The following is a 25,773-nucleotide window of genomic DNA, read 5'->3' as shown; positions in this document are numbered from 1 at the left end:
CAAACATTCGGAGTCGTAAAGGGTTAGAGCTCGTTTGAGAGTACGAAATGAACGCATTTTCGTTCCTTCGATGTTCGTTTGATATTAGTTTAATTTCGTGTATCGAATGAGGGTGAATAGGAGTAACAGATGACATCTATTGGAGTCCCGAACAGCTATTTTTGCACCTATGTCTATATTATGAAGATTTACAGAGTCATTTATGATACTTATTCGGGATCTTTTTTGGCTGTTAAATAACCCACTTTTCAGACTTAGAATTAAACATATTTCCCAGACAAGTTTTAAAAGATGAAATCTATGTGGAAGACCTTAGCACAAACACAACAAGATCTCAGTATGGATGCTTTCTCCATATGTAGGACGTGCCGATCTCAGTGTTGTCAGCGCTAGTTGAAGACATAGGAGATACGACACGCCAGCCAGAAAGTTACGGTGTAGTAACAAGAATAAAATGTCCAAAATACTTACACTGGTAAAATGCGGGGTTTCTAGCGACAATAAAAAAGCGTGCATGCTAAAAAATGACGCAATAAAATAGACAAGTGAAGTTATTATTACAAAATTGAGTCGCATTTAACAATACTCGACCACATAAATAAAAGATCTGCTTCTTGACTTATCTGCATCTTCGATTTTTCCAGTATCATAAAAAAATACTACATTAACGCCTTTCTGAAACATGAAGTAACGAGCAGAAAAATAACGCCCGCAGTCTGTATTTCCTTTTGTGGAAGGGTTTATTTTCTTTTTCTCAGTGGCAATGGAAAAGTTTTGGTCAACGCAACTGAAAAGCTGCATCTTGAGAGTATTTTATTGTCCACAATTGAGAAATATGGAATCATACTTTTGACATCAATGAGATGATTGACGACATGCCAAAATGTCATGAAATCGCGAAAGAGTATCTCTTAAGCTTGTAATACGAAAGCTGGGGATCGGCAGTACAGGGTCCCTAGACTTAACATTGATCTATGTAAACGAGGCGTTAAGGGGTTGGATAATTGAGCAGAAAATGGTAGCTGGCGTAAAAATATAAAGCGGCAGAGGTTTTACAGCAACAATGCTTAAAAAAATCCGAGATTATAGAAATTATTTGATGGCAAAAGAAAATATCTACCCCGCCAAAATTTTATTTTATAATTTTTATGATCAAATCCGACAGACATGGTTTCCCTATCCACTTGTCTCTCCTCTGGATAACCCTTTTCATGCTCTCTTATTTAGTCTCCTATCTGCGTTTTCTAGTTTACCTTACTCAACCCATTCTACTTCCCCATTCCTTCCATTCTTCCGTAAATCTTCCCGTTTTTCTCTTTACTCTTCGTGCTCTTGCTCTTATCCAAGTCTAACTGTCACTATTATTCTTAATCTTATCTTTATATTATTCGTGTTCTTCATGACAATCTCTTTTTACTAATTTCTCTCAAACCAATAACCTTCTTCTTACTGTTCCTCCTACTCACCCTCTTTCTCATGGTCTCTTTACTTTTCACACTTTCCTCCAAATTCCTCTACTATTTCTTCCTATTGCCTCTCTTATCTCACCACTTTTCTGTCATGTTCTCGTTTCCAATGTGTGAGATATATCTAGTTTGATCTTTTCCCCAAGTTACATTGCTAAAGTACTAAAAAAGTAGCAAAATAGTACCAAAAATGTTCCGTTTCTACTACTTTGAAATTCATGACTCAAATATGAGGGCCGTCAAATGTTTGTACTGTACTACTCTGTACTACGGAGATAAAAGGAACAGCAATGACTCCTGTGGATCACATTTCCCATGCACATATTTTTCACATATTTCGGACTCATTCCGGAATCCAAACCTCTGACCACTCAAAAAAATTTGGAGCACTAATAATTATGAGTCAGACGAGAGTCAAACGTGGGATAGAAATATGGGTTTCAGAAATAATAAAAAAATTTAATCAGAAAACGCACATATATGATGAAATTTGGAGCCGTATGATAAGAGTGTAAAATTAGCAACATTTTGCCAGTAAAAGGCCCAAACCCGTATGCTCACGTTGTGGAATAACATAGTCCGCCGCTGTTTTGATCATTGCTGCTACAACATACAAGTGCAAGTTTTTATCATATTTTGGATTGATTGAGACCGTATAACCGAAAAAGCGTTTTGGGATGTATGGAATTATCTGGTATGTCATTTTCAATAATTTCATACTGAGAATGAAAACCTTTATTTTAATGATTCCCCCCTTAATATTTTTGTTTCTGATCTGCATCAAAAGTCCGCCGAAAACAGCCATATATAGAGGCAAACTCTGAGCGTATTATGAGTGTTATTGGACTCCTATTTAGACTCGTACAATGTTCGAAATAAGGCTCATTGCAAGATGGGAAATATGATCACTTTAGACTCATAAACTAGTGCATAACGAGCGCAAATTATCCGAATAATAACCCCTGTCTGACTCTTTTTTGCTCCAAATGTTTGCTGGGACGTGCTACGAGAAATTTTTAGCGGAATTAAGTACCCAAATGCACATGTAGATACATAAATATGAATAACTAACAAGTACTAATGCTTTCTATTTTTTGTTCAGTGTACTTGCGGTGCGAGGAAAGAAAGTAGTAATAACCTGTTTACAATTTCATTAGCAAAAACACTACAACTTAAAAAAAATATTGCGCTTGCAATAAAATTAGAAGCAAAAATGAATTTGTTTTACAAAAACAGGTGCGATATGTGCTCATATGTGCATTGGTGTGTGTGTGTGTGTGTAATTCACATATAAATACGCAGTCGTAAATGCATGCCTCTTCCAACTACTGACAATCGCTGCAACGACACATGGGGCATAATAGTCGTAATAAATACAACAACAAATCGTGGCACTTAAGCCATTGCTTTAGCATATAAATTTCACATTTTTACTACTTTCAGCTGTTTCGTAATTTTAATTCACATGTACGTTTTTCACAGCCGTTTGCTGCATACTTTAACCTCAACGTAACGCCTTGAGGTATGCAACAAAAAACTTAAAGCAGCTCAATTTTAAAATGGTTGCTTGGATTTTTTTTTTGTTTTTACTTTATTGTTTTTGTAATATTTTGTTACGCATTTTATGTGCGTTCTACTTTCTAGTTGATTTCTGAGACCTCTTCCTTGCCTTTTTGTTGTTTTTTTATTCTTTATTGCTTTCAAATTTGTATCAATTGCACGATTGTTTGTATTATGGTGGGATTGTTTGTTCGTGAAAACATTGCCGCTCCTATATGTGGAAACTTTTATGTCTCCTTAAAAATTTTTTGACAGCGGGTTGGGTGAGGACGGAGGGGTAAGGGTTTTATGATTAAAAGTTTGTGAGAGAAATTGATAAATAATATCTATGCGTACAGTTTTCAAACCTGATTTTTTTTTCAGATGCGTTTGGTATTTTTAGCACTTTTCACTTACATTATTATTTATTTGAGGTTTTTGGGATATGACACGTGCGAAGTTTGTAGCTTACCTGAAAACAAAGAAAATATTTCTTTAATTTTCCGATAAAAATTAATATTTACGTATGTATGTACAATATAGATAAAGAAATGAACACATCTTTTTTAAACTAGAAAACCCGGCAGACTCTATTCTGCACTAACTTTTGTCTATCTGTACCGCTTTTAAGAAGTTTTTACCTCTAACTCTCCCTCCTCCTTGACCTTTTATTCCATCCTCCCTCTGTCTTTATGTTTCTCTGCATCTTTTTCTCCCTATACGTCTTTTCCACCACATATTTTCTCTCCAGCTACATCTCTTTCGCCCTCCCCCTCTCCATCTATACATCTCTCTCTCTATCTTCGTCGTTTCTTAGTCTCTTACTTCCCCTTTCTTTTTTCTTCCTTCATATTCTTCTTATTCATCTTCATCCCTTCATCAAATTACCAGTCCCAGTCCCATTCCCAGTCCCAGTTCACGTTCCAGTTCTAGTTCCAGTCCCAGTCTCAATTTCACTCACAATTTCATTTCCAGTCCCAGTCTCACTGCAACCCTATCACTCACACTCTTACTCCCGGTGTCAGTCCCAGTCCCAGTCTCACTGCCACTCGCTCTCCCACTCACACTCCTACTCCCGGTGTCAGTCTCACTCCCCCTGCCATTCCCTCTCCCAATCACATTCCGACTACCAGTATAAGTCTCACTCCCTCTCCTACCCACATTCTTAATCCCACAACTATCCCCTATTCAAATCTCTCTAAAACTTTCAGCGCTACTCCTCCCACATACATCAGTTTACTGAATAATATTAAATGGAAGAAGTGCGACCTCCATCCGACTCTGTATCACACCAAACCCCCTTATAAACACAAGCAAAAACATCAGTTTTGAAATACAGCGACTACCCACTTTGGACTCGGTAGGCAATTGAAAAGTAAATCGATGTCTCGGAAAAGGAAAATCATGCTCTACAAGACGAGAGAAAAGTTCTTCGAAAGATTTACCGACTTCTACGAGTTGACGAAGCTGAGTACCGAAGAAGATTTAATGATGAGCTGTATGAGTTTTATGCAGACATCAATATAGTCCAGCGAATTAAAACACAGCGGCTCCGCTGACTAGGTCATGTTAAGCGAATGAAATATGATGCTCCGCCAAGAATGTATTTTTATCGGAACCCGCAAAGGAAGAGGGCGGGGTCCACTTCGTTGGATGTACCAGCTGGAAAACGATTTAAATTCCCTTGGTATGATAAATGGGTGCAAGTTAACGCAACAAAGAAGCAAATATATAGAATTCTGAAATTTCGGGACCAAGCCTCATTTTGTTTCCTAACTGACTGTAATTATGCAACACCAAAAAAATGGCTAAAGGGAACAGGATCGCCTATGCAAAACAGGTGCAAGACAAAATTTCCAAATAATCTAGATCTTCTTCAGCGATAATTTTACAAAAGTATTTTCACACTGTTGCACAAGATGGACGCGCTCAGCAGACAACCGCGAAAAATTATCACTGAAAAAACAATCAACGACTTCGAGAATAGTCCACCATTTCCATTGCCATAGTAGCACAGCGATATGCCGTTACCATCACAGCCACATGTAATACATTGCCTTTCTGCACAAATAATCAAATAAATCAATTGAATTGGACGTTTGCTGTTTTTGAATTTAAAGTTTTTTTATACCTTTCATGAACATGAAATGGTATATTAACTTTGGTCCGATGTTTGTAACGTTGAGTAATAGAAGATAGACTTACCATTAAGTATACCGAATTGATCACGGCGACGAACTGAGTTGATATAGCCATGTCAATCTGTCCGTCCGTCCGTCTGTCCGTCCGTCTGTTTCAACGCCAAATAGTAGCTCAAATTTTGAGATATCTCAATGAAATTTGGCACAAGGATGTATTTTTGTATTATATTAGACATTTGTCGGATCCGGTAGGATCGGACCACTATAACATATATCTCCCATACAACCGACCGTTCAGATAAGACGGTTTTGGTCATTCCTGCCGCAATTTAGAAAGTATAAACGTGAAACTCGGTGATATATATTATAATATATCATAGAAAATATCTTGAAAAAATCACTTTGATCGGAGCTATATATAGTTATATCCCATACAACCGATCGTTCAGATGGAAAGATTTTTGGCCATTTCTCCCTTAATTTAGAAAGTATAAACGTGAAACTCGGTGATATATATGTTAATATATCGTAGAAGATTTTCTGAAAAAATCACTTTGATCGGAGCTATATATAATATATATCCCATACAACCGATCGTTCAGATAGAAAGAATTTTGACCATTTCTCCCTTAATTTCCAATATAAAAACGTGAAACTTGGTGTTATATATTCTAATATATCACAGAAGATTTCCTGTAAAAATCATTTCGATCGGAGCTATATATAATATATATCCTATACAACCGGTCGTTCAGATAAGGGGTTTTTGCCATTTTTTCATTTTATATTTATCTTAAAAATCGTTTAGGTATGTACATCTTTGCATTATATATTTCTTATCTTATACATCCGATTATTTGGAGATTGCGAACGGGATAAGATTATTGTTCAGTCCCATTCATGAAAGGTATGAAGTCTTCGGCACAGCCGAAGTCAGTCCCGTCCTTACTTGTTTTTTTTTTTTTATTTTCGTTTTTTATTTTCGTTTTTTGGTAACAAAGCAAACTTTTAAATTTTTGTGAATTGAAATTGCAGTGCGCAAATCGGTTGGTAAAGCAATAAGTTAGAACATGAAAAACGGGAAGTAGGGCGCACTGCTTCAGGTGAATTACAATTGTAATAGTTAGAGCATATCCTCATTCCTACTGCCCAATAAAAACAACAAAGAGGAAATTGAAATGTTACAAGCGGCACGAGCGCCATTCGATCCAACTTCTATGGCACAGCGCAAGTTACAAAAATGAATCAATTTACGAAAATTTGCGATGGAAAAATACAATTTTAGCAAAAATAATAAATTTTGCAGAGCGTGAAAACTATTTGAATTTTATCGTTCGTTCGTAGCGCGCATTTGTGTTGGCTGGTGGATGATGGTGGAGAGTATTGTGCGGTAATAAAAATATGCAGCGCACATAAATTTTTTTTTTTTCCTTTTTAAATTATTTTTGTTATGGCATTAAAGCAGTTAATTTTCAGGTGCAAATATAATAATTTCATTAGCCGCAAAAATTGATTTGGTTAACATGCAACGTGGAAATTAATCTAATTTTAGCACCTGCATCATTTCTAGAGAAATTAATGGGTGCCAAAATATTCTCGTCTTCTTAACTTTATTGTCAGACTCAATTTATTTGACAATGGTCTATCACGCCTACCTAATTAGAAGTGAGCGCTTAGGCTCAGAGGTTTTGAATCCGACATCGCTTTGGTTTGATAAATTTAACCACAACGGGTTAGAGGGTTTAGAATAAACTCCTCGGCAGGTATGCCTATAAGAGGTAACAAAGTTACCAAATTGATTCAAGGGGTTGTGTAGCGTAGCCCCTTCAAGGGGTTGTCAGTACAATTTATAGCTTCTCCAACCGAATTACCAACCTCACCTACCCGCGGCGGATTCTCTTCCTTTAGCAGCCGAGCCTCTGGCAACCCCAATTTCCTCATGGAGGGCGGAGTGGCCTATAAGGTTTCTTATCGTCATACTAAATCTTTCCCGAGATGGTCGGGCTAGTCTTAATGCTGGGTAATGATCCTTGCCACCGGAACCTACTGGATTTGCATCCGGTAAAGGACCAGCAACATTGGCAACACTCCTCGAAAGAGTGTCCTTATCGCTACAACAATAACACCAACATTCAATTTATTTTGTTATCACAGTTTTATTTTGCATGTTTTTCAGTGGAACAATGGATGCTTTTCTCATGTATTTATATTTTATAAATATTAAAAAATCAATCAGGTTTAAGTTGTTGTTTTTATAAATGTCGTCTTTTCATTCTTTTTTTTTTTTTTTCTTTTTCACTTGTCTCTTTTTATTCTTCTTCGCCCCAATTCGAGATGCGCCTAATTTAAACTCCTTCTTCCTTGCAGCCTATCTTGCTTTTTCATTTGCTTCTATGTCTTTCAATCCATCATCTGCTTCCATGTCTGCTTCTGCTTCATCATTTTCCCCTTCTTTTTCTTCTTATTATTGTTATTCTTCTGAGTCATTTTATTCCATACCTTCGTTATTTTATATTTTCTCTTTATTGTTTTATTATTCTGTCTTCGTCTTTTACTCTTATTCTTGTTATCATTCTTCTCCTTATTATTCCTCGTATTCTCATTCTTCTTATTTTTACTCATCAACTTCTTTCTCTGTTTTATCTAAATCTTCTTTTTTATCTTCTATGTTTTATTTATTTTTCATTCCATACTGCTTCCTTCTTTCTACATCGTTTTGTTCATCACCTTTTTTTTCTTCTACTTCTTCGCCTTTCTCATCATCTTCTTCGTCATATTCATAAACTTCTTTTTATTATCCATCCCCTTCTTCTTGTTATACCTCTTCTTCTTAACCTTGTTCTTCTTTTTCTTTTCCTTTTCATTCTTGTTTTCCTTTTTTCTCGTATTTTTCGTCATCATCTGCTCTTCCATCTTTCTTCTTTTTAGTTTTCCTCTTCTTCTTCATCTTCCTTTTCCTCTTCTTTCTTATCTTGCTTTGTTTTTATATTAATTTCCCATCTCGTTCTCCTTCTTCTTATCCCATTGCTGTTGTTTTTCTCATTCTGTTACTGCTTTGTCCTCTTCACATTATTTCTCATATTTTTCTTAATATTTGTCTACGTGTTCTTTTTTTCGTTTTTCATATTATTCTTCTTTTTCTTAACATTTTATTTCATTTGTCGTTTGTGTAGTTCAGCGCAACTTGTAATAAGCTACCTAATTCAAGAGATCTCATTTGCTCTTCTTATCTTCTTCTCGGTTTCGTCTTCCACTCCTCTTCCTCTTTCTCTTGTTTTCTATATTTTAATATCTCTCTTTATTCTTCTGGTTGTTCACTGCTTTATTCGCTGCCCAGGTTTCCTCCTCTTCCCCTATCGCTCACTCTACTTCCCACTCTCACCATCTCTCCCTCTACTTATTTTCTCCCCTTATTTTGCAGTCATCTTCTGCCTTCCTATTACTTCTCTTTGTTTTTCATGACATTTTCTAGAAAATGCTGGTAGAGATAGGCAGAAATATCTATCTATTTCTGCCTATATCTACCAGCGTTTTCTTTATCTCTCTGTACACCCCTTTCGATCTTCTTTTATTTCGATAATTTTCACTTCCGGTATTATATTTCTATAAGCTCTAAGTTTATCTTAGCCCGATCAAGGTTGTGGCTTAGCCTCTCTAACCTCACCGATTCCCTATGCCTCTTCCACGTCCTTTACACGCTTCCCTACCACTCCCTTCTTTGATTCATTATGTTTTGTTGCTTTTCCGACAGGGTGGATAATTTATGTATATTGGAGTGATTTTTAGTCATCCTTTTTCAAATTTGTTTTGGAAAAAAACAGTTTCGGCGTTGTTCCATATTTAGTTTCATTTTTCCTTTATATCTCTTTTTGTCGTTTGTCTTGTATTAATGATTGATCTCTTACTCATTTCTTCTCGCCCTCTATTTTGCACTCACAATATACCTCCCCTCGTTCAGGCTTCTTCTAGCACACTCTCTAATTACTCATTTACGTCATTATTATTTTAATTATAGATCTTTCCATCGCTCTCCTTCTCTCACTCTCCCTCTCTACACCTTTGTGTTCCTTCTTCCCACCACATCCTATTGCTTCTAACATTTCAATCTACGTAGCATTAGGAATAGTTCCTTTTTCATATAAAAGCATAGCATCATTCAAATAAATCTTACTTTTTGATAAAAATCACCTTCAACCTCCTAGTCTTGATTGTTATAGTCAAAAAAGGTTTGCAACCATAAACTTACCAGCCTCAGTTTTCATTGTCCGTCTCTATCACTCAATAGCTATATCACCGCTGTAATCTTTTCACGTTCTTCTATGATTTATTGAATAACTTTATTATTCCTTATAATCTTCAGTGGCAAAGACTAAAAGTTTTAAGGAAAATGTCAAAGATATCTTAAGCTTGAAAACAATCCGAAGACCTATTTTCATAAACGCACGTTCCGCATATGCAGATGTCCATCAAATATGCTCATTGACGAAATTATTTTGTTTCACATGACTGCTTGACCGGTAAAAAAGAAACAAAAATCATGTATCCTAGCAAATCTTTAAACAAACAAGTAAACATAAAATTGGGCATATTATGCCTAAACGCAAATCAAATATTTACTCGCCTCTTCACAGGGCTCACATATTGGGTAGGGGTTCATATTTTTCCTTTGATATTTCACTTTTACCACATGACCCATAGATAACCTACATAGTTGTTGATTACAACATAAGTCTGCGTTTGTTGATCTAAAGACCAATGTCCAACAACTTTTGTTCAATGAGGTTATATATATTGTTGTTTTTGTTTTCACTTATTGCATTTAATATTTCTTTAAGTGTTGCTTATTGTGTGGGTGTGATTCAGGTTATGGTAAATTTGTCTTCCTGTCTCAGGTTTCAACATTGGCATTGTATATCTTATAATAATGGTAACGACTCTCAGGGGAACATTCGCAAATTATACGTGATGATGTCTTGAATTAGTTTTACTGCCTGGTAAGTACACTTGTGTATAATTATATTTGTTGTTGTGGTTGTTTATTTGATGTTGCAGGAAGAATTTGTGTGGTCAGTTTGGTGGGACTTAAGCGTTGGGTAATAATTAAGTTCATAAAACTTTTAGTTTTAATATTTTAGGTGCATTCAAAGGAGACGTCAGACATTCACCTTTATTTTATGGCGACTTGTTGACAACTTTTGCTCATTTTGTTTTTTATTAAGGATGGAATAAATACTGTATAAAGATTATAATGAATTAGTAATTTTGTGGCTAAGACAGCAAAACGTTTTTAATAATTTTAAAATAGTAAATATTGTGACTTCATTAAGATCATTATCAATTGGGAGCACCAAGGGAGCTCAAGTCTGCCTTCACGTTTCCCACTCTACTCAGTGGAGGTCTCCTCGCTCCTCTGCTTTCAAACTGCGGTGTCGTATGTAATACTTTCTTGCCAGGAGTGTATTCGTCCATTCGCTTAACCTGACCTAGCCAGCGAAGCCTTTTGGTTGTTATTCGCTTCAATATTGTCCTATCTGCGTAAATCTCATACAGCTCATCATTATACCTTTTTCGATACTCGCCGCCGCCATCTCACCTCGTCTCGCCACCTTCCATGTAGGGCGCTGTTTTTGTTCTTCGAGAGGACTTTACTTTTTAATTGCCTGCTTAGTCCAAAGTTGCAGTTATTGGCAAGAGTTAAGCTGACATTGTTTTATTTGTTTATGTTGGTTCCCGAATACACGAAACCATTTACAATCTCGAATATGCAGCAACAGTGGATGACAGCAAGTACTTCTTCTTGTCCTCATTTACAGAAAGACTAGGTTAGGTTGAACTGGCCGGTCCATGATGACCTCACATAGACTGAATGTATCCATATTGTTACCAGAAGTTTGTTTTAACGACCAAACTGAAAAACTCTATTAAAAAACAGGACCTATGTTATAAAATCCGTCCTCTTAGCAAATACTAGAAGCTTCCTAGGAATTAAGCCACTTCTTGCTTCTAGATCCGACAGCTGGAGTCTTAGCCTGGCAAGCGCAGGATACGCGCACAGAACGTGCTCGATCGTTTCCTCCTCCAACGCGCACTTCCTACATCTGCTAAGGCGGTGTCTAATCAGAATATCCGTCATGCATCTACAGTTCCCTCTTTTTAATGATAGAAGCAACTTAGTCTAAGCTTGTAAGACCTACACATAATCTTCTACAATTTACATCACCGTGCTTGACCCACGCCTTTCCCGCTTGGTCGATCATGTGCACCTCTCGCCTTCGCTTAATTTCGCCGAGTCTAATCGGGACGTCTACGGAACAAGCTTCAAGGGATGCGCCCTTTTTAGCTAGTGAATCTGCTTTTTCATTCCCATCTATTCCCATATGCCCTGGGACCCAATACAGATGTATGATTCTCCCTGTCCCGATTCTCTCCAAGGACTGCTTACACTCTAACATGCATTTAGATGCTGTGCTATGCGAGATTATTGCCTTAGTTGCTGCTCACAGCGCGCTTGTTCATGCTATTAATATAAATATCAACAGCAAACGCCCGTAATTGTACGCTCTTATAATAAATTTAGACCACCACTGTTTAGTTCTGCTGCCAGAATTATCTTCTCCAGCATTATGTTAAAGAAGTCACTTGAAGATTGATAGAAGGGGAGTCGCCTTGTGTAAAGTTCGTTTGGTTTCGAATGCCTCAGGGAGATCCTTATAAATACTTCCGAATCTGGTGATGTTCCAGGGAACTTAAATTGAGACATGGCAGCATACAAGTAGTTTATTTTCGCGCTTACCAAAATTATTTTGTAGTCTCCTATCGTAAGTCTTCCCCAGAATCTGGTGCAACGTGAAGATCTTTTCGCTTATTGATTTCCCAGGTCCAAAGACTCGAAAACGATTCCAAACCAATGATACTTGGAGAGCAAACCGGCAGATCAGGTTGAACTGGCCGGTCAATAAAGACCTCACATATACTGAATGTGTCCATACTGTTACCAGAATTTGTTTGACGACCAAACCGAAGAACCCCAATCAGGTGCCAGGACATATGTTTTAGAATAACTCCTTCCTCTTGGCAAATAGTAGCAGTTTTCTAGAACCCAGCTTAATTGCTGCCTCGAGATCTGGCAAATCTGCCGCCCCTAATAGCTGGAGCCTTGCCCTTGCGAGCGCAGGACGCGGACACGGAACTGCAAGCCATTCTGTGAGTCTAATATCATAGGCTTTGCACATGATCTTAGCAATTTTGCAGCCCGGCACTTTTTTCCACGTCTTTCCTGCTTGACGGATCATATGCAATTGCTGTCTCCTTTTGATTTCACCCAAATAGATTAGGATGTTGTTGGTAGCACAGAAACATTATTTGTTCAAACAATTAAGTGGCAACGCTTACACGAGCTGATCGGCACTTCCGTCTTTTTCCTGCGACTCGAGTGACGTATTGGTGAAATATTATTGTGTACATGAATTCAATAAATGAAGTATTCTAACGTTAAAAGACTAAATTCCTTTATGAACTTTGAGGTTACAATAGTGGCGACGAGTTGGTGAAAATATTTCTCTTTATACACACCAGATAGAAAAAATCCCTAAAAAATAGATGCACAGCAAATGCAAATGTTTTTTAACCAAATACAAAAGCAGCGAGAGCAAGATAATGCGGCTATGTAAGCTCTTATAACACAGCTTTTTACATCGAAATCAGGGAATACATGTGATGGTCCAAAGGTAAATTTGCAACCACAGTGAACAATGGACACATTAGCAACTAGCATCACTGAATTCATATACTACCCAGAACATAACCTAACTTTTGAAAAGTGGTATGCTCGCTACGAGGATTTGTTCTTAATAGATGCAAATAAGCTCGATGACGCAGCTAAAGTCAGACTCTTATTGAGGAAGCTCAACACAAACGTTCACAGCAAGTATATTGACTACATTTTATCCAAGCCTTCAATGGAATTCGACTTCGCCTGCACTTTAGACAAATTAAAGCAATTATTTGGGAATCAAAAATCCCAATTCAGCATGCGCTACAATTGTTTACAAATGACAAAAGCGCCACACATGGACTTTGCCACATACGCTGCTGAAGTCAACAAGCAATGTGAAAATTTCATGTTAAATAGCATAACATCGGATAAATTCAAATGTTTAATATTCGTAACGGGACTTAAAGCCGAGGCAGGTTTCGAAATAAGAACCCGAATGTTAAAAATTAATTTGGAAACACTCTCTCGAGAATGTCAACGAATTATTAACTTGAAATCAGACAATGCACTAGTGGAAAACAAAAGTCGCGAAATCACTCAAGTAAACAAATTGTCTGCCAAAAATAACAACAACGAACTGAAACGAAAAAGCCAAGAACACCTTGCTGGTTTGGTGGAGCGATGCACTACGTACGCAATTGCACTTACAAAAATCATACCTGCGAAAAATGTCACAAAGCCGGACACAAAGAAGGTTATTGCAAAAGAAAATCTAAATCAACAAAAAGGTAAAATAATCGAAACAAAAGCTACAGCAAAGGCAAAGCAAATACGAAACAGCCGGTCATTAACAGTATATACCAAGCACATAGCACAACTTCACAACGTAAATATGTCAACGTGATAATCAACAATGTGCAAATGCAATTACAGTTTGATACAGCATCTGATATCACCATAATTTCGTAAGATTATTTTGATAAATTAGGTTTAACAAAAATCATTGTGTTGTCGACAAAAGTAACGTGATATAACTTATCTAAGCATATTGGAATTGTGCTGAAGAATATAATATCAAGAATTCATTTCAAGTAAAGAAAATCTTAAAAATATCCATATAGAAGATGACCAAATTCTAATATCTTTTGATCTAGTTTCATTATTTACAAACATCCTAATACATCTAGCAATACGAACAATAATGAAAAAGTGGCCAGAGCTGGAAAAACACACAAAAATTTCAAAGAAACGTTTCCAGACTATACTCGAGTTTTGTCTAAGTGAAAATAATTATTTTATGTACAACTCTACTTCTTAACAGCAAATATACGGCATGCCCATGGGCAATCCCCTATCGCCAACCAAAGCTGAAATAGTACTTGACAAAATACTTAACGACAGCATAGCTGAACTTAAAACCCATGACATATATATCAGATACATAAAGAAGTATGTAGATGATATATTCGCAATTATAAAGAAAAAGGACGCGGAAGTCATCTTGAAAATATTGAATGCACAGCATACTAAAATAAAATCTACTATGGAAATAGAACACGAAAATGAAATAGCCTTCCTAGACCTAAAAGTAATCCATAAAAATAGAAAATGTACAACGAAATGGTACACGAAAACCATTGCATCGGGGAGAATAACTAATTACCATTCGAACCATCCGTGGAAGCAAAAATTAAACACAGCGAAGAACCTAATCAGAAAATCAATATTACTCATTGACCACGAGTTTATGCCAGAAAACAAACACAAGATTAACAAGTAAGGAAGGTTAAGTTCGGGTGTAACCGAACATTACATACTCAGTTGAGACGTATGGTGATAACATAAGGGAAAATAACCATGTAGGAAAATGAACCGAGGGAAACCCTGGAATGTGTTTGTATGACATGTGTATCAAATGAAAGGCATTAAAGAGTATTTTATGAAGGAGTGGGCCATAGTTCTATAGGTGGATGCCATTTAGGGATATAGCCATAAAGGTGGACCAGGGGTGACTCTAGAATGCGTTTGTACGATATGGGTATCAAATGAAAGGTGTTAATGAGTATTTTAAAAGGGAGTAATCCTTAGCCCATAGGTGGACGCCGTTTCGAGATATCGCCATAAAGGTGGACCAGGGGTGACCCTAGAACTTGTTTGTACAATATGGGTATCAAAGGAAAGGTGTTAATAAGTATTTTAAAAGGGTGTAATCCTTAGTCCCATAGGTGGACGCCGTTTCGAGATATCGCCATAAAGGTGGACCATGGGTGACCCTAGAATTTGTTTGTACAATATGGGCGTCAAACGAAAGGTGTTAATGAGTATTTTAAAAGGGAGTGGGTCTTAATTCTATTGGTGGACGCCGTTTCGAAATATCGCCATAAAAGTGGACCAGGGGTGACTCTAGAATGTGTTTGTACGATATGGGTATCAAATTAAAGGTATTAATGAGGGTTTTAAAAGGGAGTGGTGGTTGTTGTATAGGTGGTCGCATTTTCGAAATATCGTCATAAAGGTGGACCAGGGGTGACTATAGAATTTGTTTGTACAATATGGGTATCAAAAGAAAGGTGTTAATAAGTATTTTAAAAGGGAGTAATCCTTAGTTCCATAGGTGGACGCCGTTTCGAGATATCGTCATAAAGGTGGGCCAGGGGTGACTCTAGACTTTGTTAGTACGATATGGGCATCAAATGAAACGTGTTAATGAGTATTTTTAAAAGGGAGTAGGCCTTCGTTCTATAGGTGTTCGCCTTTTCGAGATATCGCAATAAAGGTGGACCAGGGGTGACTTTAGAATATGTTTGTACGATATGGGTATTAAATGAAAGGTGTTAATGAGTATTTTAAAAGGGAGTGGGCCTTAGTTCTATAGGTGGACGCCGTTAAGAAATATAGTCATAAAGGTGGACCAGGGGTGACTCTAGAATGTGTTTGTACGATATGGGTATCAAATTAAAGGTATTAATGAGGGTTTTAAAAGGGAGTGGTGGTTGTTGTATAGGTGGTCGCATTTTCGAAATATCGCCATAAAGGTGGACCAGGGGTGACTCTAGAATTTGTTTGTACAATATGGGTATCAAAAGAAAGGTGTTAATAAGTATTTTAAAAGGGAGTAATCCTTAGTTCCATAGGTGGACGGCGTTTCGAGATATCGCCATAAAGGTGGGCCAGGGGTGACTCTAGAATTCGTTTGTGCAATATGGGTATCAAACGAAAGGAGTTAATGAGTATTTTAAAAGGGAGTGGTGGTAGTTGTATATGTGAAGGCGTTTTCCAGATATCGACCCAAATGTGGACCAGGGTGACCCAGAACATCATCTGTTGGATACCGCTAATTTATTTATATATGTAATACCTGCCAAGATTTTAAGGGTTTTTTATTTCGCCCTGCAGAAATTTTTCATTTTCTTCTACTTAATATGGTAGGTGTCACAACCATTTTATAAAGTTTTTTCTAAAGTTATATTTCGCTTCAATAAAACAGTCCAATTACCTTACCATGTTTAATTCCTTTTTCGTATTTGGTATAGAATTATGGAATTTTTTTCATTTTTCGTAATTTTCGATATCGAAAAAAGGGCGTGGTCTTAGGCGGATTTCGTTCATTTTTCATACCAAGATAAAGTGAGTTCAAGTAAGCATGCGAACTAAGTTCATTAAAGATATGTCGATTTTTGCTCAAGTTATCGTGTTAACGGCCATGCGGAAGGACAGACGGACGACTGTGTATAAAAACTGGGCGTGGCATCAACCGATTTCGCCCATTTTCACAGAAAAGAGTTAACGTCATAAAATCTATGCCCCTACCAAATTTCAAAAGGATTGGTTAATTTTTGTTCGACTTATGGCGTTAAAAGTATCCTAGACAAATTAAATGAAAAAGTGCGGAGCCACGCCCATTTTGAAATTTTCTTTTATTTTTGTATTTTGTTGCACTATATCATTACTGGAGTTGAATGTTGACATAATTTACTTATATACTGTAAAGATATTAAATTTTTTGTTAAAATTTTACTTTAAAAAAATTTTTTTTTAAAAGTTGGCGTGGTCCTCCTCCGATTTTGCTAATTTTTATTAAGCGTACATATAGTATTAGGAGTAACGTTCGTGCCAAATTTCATCTTGATATCTTCAACGACTGCCAAATTACAGCTTGCAAAAGTTTTAAATTACCTTCTTTTGAAAGTGGGCGACGCCACGCCCATTGTCCAAAATTTTACTAATTTTCTATTTTTCGTCATAAGTTCAACTCATCTACCAAGTTTCGTCGCTTTATCTATCTTTTGTAATGAATTATCGCAATTTTACGGTTTTTCGAAATTTTCGATATCGATAAAGTGGGCGTGGTTATAGTCCGATATCGTTCTTTTTAAATAGCGATCTGAGATGAGTGCTCAGGAACCTACATACCGAATTTCATCAAGATACCTCAAAATTTACTCAAGTTATCGTGTTAACGGACGGACGGACGGACGGACATGGCTCAATCAAATTTTTTTTCGATCCTGATTATTTTGATATATGGAAGTCTATATCTATCTCGATTCCTTTATATATGTACAACCAACCATTATCCAATCAAACTTAATATACTCTGTGAGCTCTGCTCAACTGAGTATAAAAACATTTTGTACAAAAACAGCTATCCACATAAGCTTATTTATAAATTAATAAAAAATGTAACAAACAAAATTCGTGAAGATAAAAAGGAAACAGTAAAATCCGAAGAAGAAACGCACCAAAAATACAACGGAGTAACATTTATCCCGGGTTTAACGGACAACCAAAATCTTCATAAAATAATGAAAATTAAAAATGTGAAATATGCACACAAGCCAAACTTCACTTTAAGAAATATTTATACAAAAACAAAGGATCCGGTGGAAAAAGAGCAACAGAACAACGTAGTATATCAAATAAAATGTAATGGCAAAGTGGGTGAAAAATGTGATCAATACTATATAGGCACAACAAAACGGCAACTGGGTATACGGTTAAACGAATACAGAACAGATGCGAAAACTAAGAAGATGACAACGGCTCTCGCGCAGCAGCTTACAAAGAGTAACCATACAGCGGATTTTGACCATGCACAAATATTAGACATAGAAAAAAGAGAAAAAACCCGACTAACTTTAGAGAGCTTGAGAATAACACAAAAAGTACACCAGGTTATGAATTTTGGAGAAGACTCCAACAACATAAGCAACATTTATACCGCAGTTGTACAAAAAGCGAAAAGACAATCACAAATTAGTGCTAGTTAATAATATGTAAATATTTTTGTTTGTAGTATTTATACTGTGATATTATAATTAGTTAGCCAAGATTGAATTTTCATGTTTATTGTTAGAAAAAGTGGTTAATCTATATATAATAAATAATAGTTTAAAAAACTAAAAAACACGCTTTTATAGCTAACCGAACTAAAAATTAGAAAATTATTTTCAATTAAAAAGAGTTTATATAACAGTAGTAGAAGGTCAAACAATCATTTATAATTAATCACCTCAAAATAAAATTATAATAAAATTTTAGTTATTAACAGAATAATTTATTTTTGCATTTGACTACATTTCATATTTTTCCTCTCAGATAGTTGCCAATAGAATGATTGTAACATTCAATATCAAGCACCCCACGCTTTTTACGGTGAAATAAATTATTCTGTTAATAACATAAATTTTATTATAATTTTATTTTGAGGTGTTTAACTATAAATGATTGTATTACCTTCTACTACTGTTATATAAACTCTTTTTAATTGAAAATTATTTTCTATTTTTTAGTTCGGTTAGCTATAATAGCGTGTTTTTTTAGTTTTTTAAACTATTATTAATTTCTAATTTTTTAGTTCAAGTAATTTTAGAAGTTTTAGTCGGGAGTGATGAAACCTCGAAATGCCAGCGGTCCATGGATGAATCCAAACCCACGGCACTGAAAGGGCAAAGACGCAGGGAGGCTGGACGCGGTCTTTCGCCGAAATTGCCAAGGGTCGGCAGGTCATTGGCATTATAGACGAGAGCAGCGAAAATGGCAGGATCCCGAAACAACAGTGGAAGTAGATCGAGGCCGCGTTCGCTACGGTGGCCGTTAAGGTTAAGAAAGACAACTCTGGTCCACCGCCATCTTACACCGATGCAGTGTGGTCCCAGGGCAATGTCAAGCTAATTGACTGTGACGACCCCACGCCGGTAAACCTCTATAGGGCCGCCGTCACGCTGATAGGGGTGGTATATCCTGGCGCGCGCCTCAAGGTAGTGGAGGCGCGTGATATCCCCTCATAACGAAAGGCTAGAGCTTGGGTTCCAGTAACGCCAGCGGACCCAGCTGACATCCTGGAGCTGCTCCAGGAGTACAACCCGCCACAGGTTTGGAAGTCAACCCGGATAAAACCGAGCTTGTCCTCTTCACGAGGAGGTACAAAGTACCAAATCTTACACCGCCAAGAATTGGGGGTACGTTCTTAGCGTTTAGTGATGAAGTCAAGTATTTGGGAGTCATTCTGGATAGGAAGCTATTATGGAGTGACCATATAGTGGAGCGATTTAAGGAGGCTGCAGCAGGGATGTTCACCTGCAAGAGGGCAATTGCCACCTCCTGGGGATTCTCCCCTAAGGTGGCCTACTGGATTTACACAGCCATTGTTCTCCCGATTCTTCTTCATGGTGCATTGGTCTGGTGGCCTGCACTAGCTAAAAGTACCTATCTTAAAATGCTTCAAAAGGTGAAACGGAGTTCGAAGCTCTGCATTACCGGGGCTCTCGGATCCACTCCAGATTCCGTTACATACATACATGGATACATAGATACATATATAGATACAGGCCAAGCTAATAATAGCGTGTTAAAAAGGGCTCCAGTATGCTCTTTCATAGATGTGCCATGCATCCACTTCTATCATTAATAAAGGATTGCGTTTTTCGCATTATGTGCAAGGTTTCAATCTATGGTCATTTGAGGTGGTCATAAGTTCAATTGATCTTATGTCCGTTAACCTTATGTCACCCCACCATCACATTATTGCATTCGCATCGAGCGTTGATACGTGTGCAAAGTTTCAATCAAACGTATGGCCATTCAAAGTGGTAATAAGGCCAATTGGCCTTATGGCCGTTAACCTTATGTCACCACACGATCACATTAATGCATTGCCATCGAGCCTTGATACGTGTGCAAAGTTTCAATCAAATTTATGGACATTCAAAGTGGTAATAAGGCCAATTGACCTTATGGCCGTTGGCCTTATGTCACCACACCACCACATTAGTGCATTGTCATCGATCCCTGATACGTGCGCAAAGTTTCAATAAAACTTAGGCCATTTAAAGTGGTAATAAGGCCAATTGACCTTATAGCCGTTGACCTTATGTCACCTCACCATCACATTAATACATTGTCATCGAGCCTTAATACGTGTGCAAAGTTTCTATCAAACTTATGGCCTTTCAAAGTGGTAATAACGCCAACTGACCTTATGGCCGTTGACCTTATGTCACCGCACCATCACAATAATGCATCGTCATTGAGCCGTGATACGTGTGCAAAGTTTCAATCAAACTTATGGCCATTCATAATAAGGCCTATTGACCTTATGGCCGTTGACCCTATGTTACCACACCATCACATTTATGCATTGTCATCGAGCCTTGATACGTGTGCAAAGTTTCAATCAAATTTATGGCCATTCAAAGTGGTAATAAGGCCAATTGACCTTATGGCCGTTGGCCTTATGTCACCACACCATCACATTAATGCATTGTCATTGAGCCGTGATACGCGTGCAAAGTTTCAATCAATGGTAATAAGGCCAGTTGACCTTATGGCCGTTGACCTTATGTCACCACACCACCACACTAATGCATTGACATCGGTCCCTGATACGTATGCAAAGTTTCAAATTAATCAGACATCCAGAAACCGGTGAAAATTAAGCTCAAAGATTCCGTTACATACAGGCCAAGCTAATAAAAGCGTGTTAAAAATGAATGTCCGTTTTTGTGAGGCTTATAGAATCAAAAACTATCCGGTCGATTTTGTTCAAACTTTCACATAAGTTGCACATAGGTTTGGTTGCGATCGACGCGCAGGGTCTCGAGATATAGGCCAAAACGTGGACTTGGGTACCCCTAGAAAGTGTTTATAGAATACGGATATCAAATGAAAGCTGTTGATGAGTGCTATAGTAGAGGGTCATTTTCATACCCATGAGTGAATAGTGTCATGAGATATAGGCCAAAACGTGGTCCCGGGTACCCCTAGAATGTGTTTATAGAATATGGATATCAAATGAAAGCTGTTGATGAGTGCTTTAGTAGAGGGTAATTTTCATACCCCTGGGTTACTACGGTCTCGAGATATAGGCCAAAACGTGGACCCGGGTACCCCTAGAATGTGTTTTTAAAGTTTTGATATCAAATTGAAGCTGTTGATGTGTGCTTTAGTACAGAGTAAGTTTTATGCCGCTGGGTGACTAGGGTCTCGAGATATAGGCCAAAAGATGGACCCGGATACCCCTGGAAGGTGTGTGTATTATGGATATCAAATGAAAGCTATTGCTGAGAGCTTTAAAGTAATTTTCATTGTGATATTCGATTTAGTCGCATCAACCTGGCAAAACTGATAAATATGCATAGGAATCCGAAATAAAGACATGAATTAATAATACCCACATACCTATTTACTTACGTCCTATTCAATTTGCCTGAAATTTGGTATATAAATTTGCCTATATTAGTATTTACGATACTTTTTTCCGGGAAGTGGACCAGAGACGGACTGGGTCTGGGATTAGGTCTAGGATTGGGACTGAAGCTGAGACTGGGACTGAGACTCGGAATTGGAACAAAATACATACCACCCTCTGGGACTGGCAGTAAGAAATGAAGAAGGATTAGAAAAACTTGAGAGAAGAGAAAAGAGAGAAGGAGACTGAGATAGAGATAGAATGAGACGAAGATGGAGATAGATGAAGCGAAAAATACGAAGGGAGGAGTGAATAAAAAGATAAGGAAAAAGTGTAAAGGGGGGAGGGCAGAGTTAGACGGGAAAAGCTTATTAAAATGATAGACCAAATTTAGGGCAGAACAGCGTCTGCCGCGTCTGATAGTTTTTATATATTTGATATATGTATTTTCAAATAAAGCAGCTTTCTCAAGATGACGCAGTAAGCAAAGAAACGCGTAAAAGTACCACAAAAACAACAAAGTGCACTTATTTAAAACGACCATAAAATCTCTACCCAGCAAACCAAAAATCAGATAAGTTACACACACCGCAAGAAGTGCAACTTGTGAATTACCCTTATAAGCACAATTTGCGTATAAAGTCGATTAAAGGGAACAATAAAATCATTTATATGTTTTTTAACTACGATTAATCTTAACGTGTTGAGTTTGGATTGGATATCTGCATTCCAACTGGAATACGCTTCTTAGTACTATTTGCAATCAAATTTCGTCAAGAAACAAGGCAAGTATAGTTCCAGTATATAAATCGTTTGACAAATCACTAGCTAAAGATTTGTTTCCAGCAATATTCGATAATCAACTAGGCCTTTGTAAAACTAAAGCGCATTTATAGACGAACTGTCAACCTGTGTTTCATCCTAAGCGGCCCGTCGCTTATGCAATTCAGCATCTGGTTGAATCAGAATTTCAGAGACTGCAAGATCTTAACGTTATCTCGCCTGTTAATTACTCCGACTGGGCAGCGCCAATTGTTGTAATAGAGAAGCCGAACGGCAGTATTCGTATATGCGCTGATTTTTTAACAGGTCTCAACAGCGCCTTAGAAAGATACCAATATCCATTGCCTCTACCTGAGGATACATTTGCAAAGCTCAGCAATGCCACAGTGTTCAGTCATATCGATTTATCTGATGCATTCCTTCAAGTTGAAGTTAACGAAGTTTCCAAAGAGCTTCTCACAATAAATACACACATCGAATACTTTCAGTTTATTACCAAAATTTCCAGATCATAAAACACTAAAAACACAGACAATTCAAGAAATCTATAAATGTAAAATCTTATAATATTCAAAAAATTGTAACGCAGACACTAACCTTAAAATTTATTGAGTGTAAAATGAAATAGCAACGTAATAATCAGTTAAGTTAAGCAAGCAGTTAAATTTTTGTCAATTTTGACAATGCATTAAATTACATTTCAACAATTTTCAGTAGCAACGATTAAAACAACAGCGCTCAAAAACAAACAGACAGCGCTTGTAGATAAACACAGTTTGAGTGGTAGACATTTCCAAAAACAGAAATAAAACAGAATAAAAAAGAAGGAAAAACAAATAAGGACGGGACTGTCTTCAGCTGTGCCGAAGACTTCATACCTTCCATGAATGGGGCTTAACAATAATCTTATCCCATTCGTAATCTCCAAATAATGCGCTGTATAAGATAAGAAATATATAGTGAACTGATGTACATACCTAAACGATTTTAAGATAAATGTAAAAAATGGCAAAAAACCCCCTTATCTGACAGATCAGTTGTATGGGATATATATAATATATAGCTCCGATCGAAATGACTTTTACAGGAAATCTTCTATGATATATTTGAATATATATCACCAAGTTTCACGTTTTTATATTGGAAACTGAGATAGAAATGGCCAAAAATCTTTCTATCTGAACGATCGGTTGAATGGGATATATATTATATATAGCTCCGATCGAACTGATTTTTTCATGAAATCTTCTATGATATATTAGAATAAATATCACCAAGTTTCACGTTTATTCTTTCTAAATTAAGGGAGAAATTGCCAAACATCTTTCTATCTGAACGATCGATTGTATGGGATATATACAGTATATAGCTCCGATCAAAGTGATTTTTTCAGAAAATCTTCTATGATATATTAAAATATGTATCACCGAGTTTCACGTTTATTCTTTCTAAATTAAGGGAGTAATGGCCAAAAATCTTTCTATCTGAACGATCGGTTGTATGGGATATTACTATATATATCTCCGATCAAAGTGATTTTTTCAGGATATCTTCTAAGATATATTAGAATATATATCACCGAGTTTCACGTTTATACTTTCTAAATTGCGGCAGGAATGACCAAAAGCGTCTTATCTGAACGATCGGTTGTATGGGAGATATATGTTATAGTGGTCCGATCCTTCCGGATCCGACAAATGTCTAATATAATACAAAAATACATCCTTGTGCCAAATTTCATGGAGATATCTCAAAATTTGAGGGAATAGTTTACGTTCAAATTGACAGACGGACGGACGGACAGACGGACATTGCTATATCAACTCAGTTCGTCGCCCTGATCAATTCGGTATACTTAATGGTGAGTCTATCTTCTATATTTCTCAACGTTACAAACAGACCAAAGTTAATATACCAGTTCATGTTCATGAAAGGTATAATGAGTGAATAAAACGCTTAAAGTGCAAAGAAAATAGAAAAAGTTTTTGGTGTTGCTAAAAAAACTGCAACCAACGATAAGAAACACGGACAGCCGCCAGCTTATAAAAACAGACAGCTAATTCTATTCAATTCTTTTGGGATTCAAACACACACACACACCACTACTGCCGCATATGCAATGTTAGGCGATTAAAATTACAAGAAATATATCTAACAACAACAAGGCAATAGATCTGCCAAGTCTGAGTTGCAGTCGAAAAAGTGAAAAATTGTAGAAAGGAATAAAAATAAGAGAAGAAAAATTTGCCAAATCTGGCAGGAATTATCAATGTTCGTACAAGCAGCTAAGCGGATAAGCACCGTTGAGTGGTGACTTCAAAGCGGGAAAAGCAATGCAAAGATTAAAAAGTTGTCAGAAAAGCAATTGCGATAGACTTTAAATTTGTGTAGCAACTGGTTGGCACAGGAAGTTGTGAAAAAGTGGTGTAAGTTTGAAGCATTCGAGAAGTTTGCATGTTAACTAGAAGCAGTCTAGAGTTTGAAAAAAACTACGACTTCGATATATTTACCAGAAGAAAATACTTCCAGGATTTTTATCGATAACAAAACATAACGACAACTGGTTTTTCGATTTATTAGCTTGTCAACGCTGAGTTATCGGCTTCTTATTTATTTCTCATTGGACTGTTATCGACGGTTTACATGTGTGTAATTAATTTTTATATTGAATTCTTATCGAAATCAATTTCAAAATAAATCGATACGTTGTCGATAACAAGCCGATAATAAATAAGAAATACTCCGGTGAGAGACTGATAATTTGGTAATATTAAATTGATGCATTTTTGATAATAAATCGATAACTTTCCCATTAAAAATAGATTACTTTTCGATAACAATTCGTAAACAGTCTGCCAAATTCAATAATTCTCCAAAAACATATCGATTACTATTAAATAAAAAGACGAAAACTTTTCTATAACAAATCGATAATCTTTCGACAAACATTATTTTAGGAAAGTATGCTGACATCGTAAAATAATTTCAAATATCGTCTTGTAACTTTAATGAAATTGCAGAATTTTTATTTTTTTCAATTTGGCTGAACCCATCTACATGTTTTATGTAGGCTCCGAACGGCACCTGCAAGTCAGATGATTTTTTACTGAGAGCTTTTCATGGCAGAAATACACGCGGAGTGCTTGCCAAACACTTCCGTTAATATAATCTTAATATATAAAAACACGTGTCACAACATTTTCGGCCGCGATGGACTCCTAAACTACTGAACCGATTTTGAACTTGTTTTGCACCCCGTGTGTAGCTCGATCTAACTTGAAATAAAGGATAGGCTATATCTCAGTTTATAGTCGCAGTATTATTTTATTGCAAATTTTTTTATTTGTTTATATGTAATAATAAAATGTTACGTATACACACTGGAACTCATATTTTCAGGTGGTGCGGATATGCTTCCGTGTAATTGCTTAGCGTTTAATT

General features: G+C 36.7%; 1 long non-coding RNA gene across 2 annotated transcripts in view; it reads right to left on the bottom strand.

The window, feature by feature from the left end:
* Positions 1-966: 966 nt before the first annotated feature.
* The window catches only part of LOC137245327 (uncharacterized), a 283,480-nt gene continuing 258,673 nt past the window's right edge, over positions 967-25,773 (bottom strand). For both annotated transcript variants that reach the window (XR_010951302.1, XR_010951301.1), the window contains exon 3: positions 967-3,477. This is a non-coding gene — a long non-coding RNA (uncharacterized lncRNA). The remainder of the gene's footprint in view (positions 3,478-25,773) is intronic.

The sequence above is a fragment of the Eurosta solidaginis genome, chromosome 3, assembly GCF_040869045.1.
Source record: "Eurosta solidaginis isolate ZX-2024a chromosome 3, ASM4086904v1, whole genome shotgun sequence".
NCBI lineage: Eukaryota > Metazoa > Arthropoda > Insecta > Diptera > Tephritidae > Eurosta > Eurosta solidaginis.
Note: the sequence above shows the minus strand (reverse complement) of the source record. Positions and strands in the feature narration are given on the sequence as shown.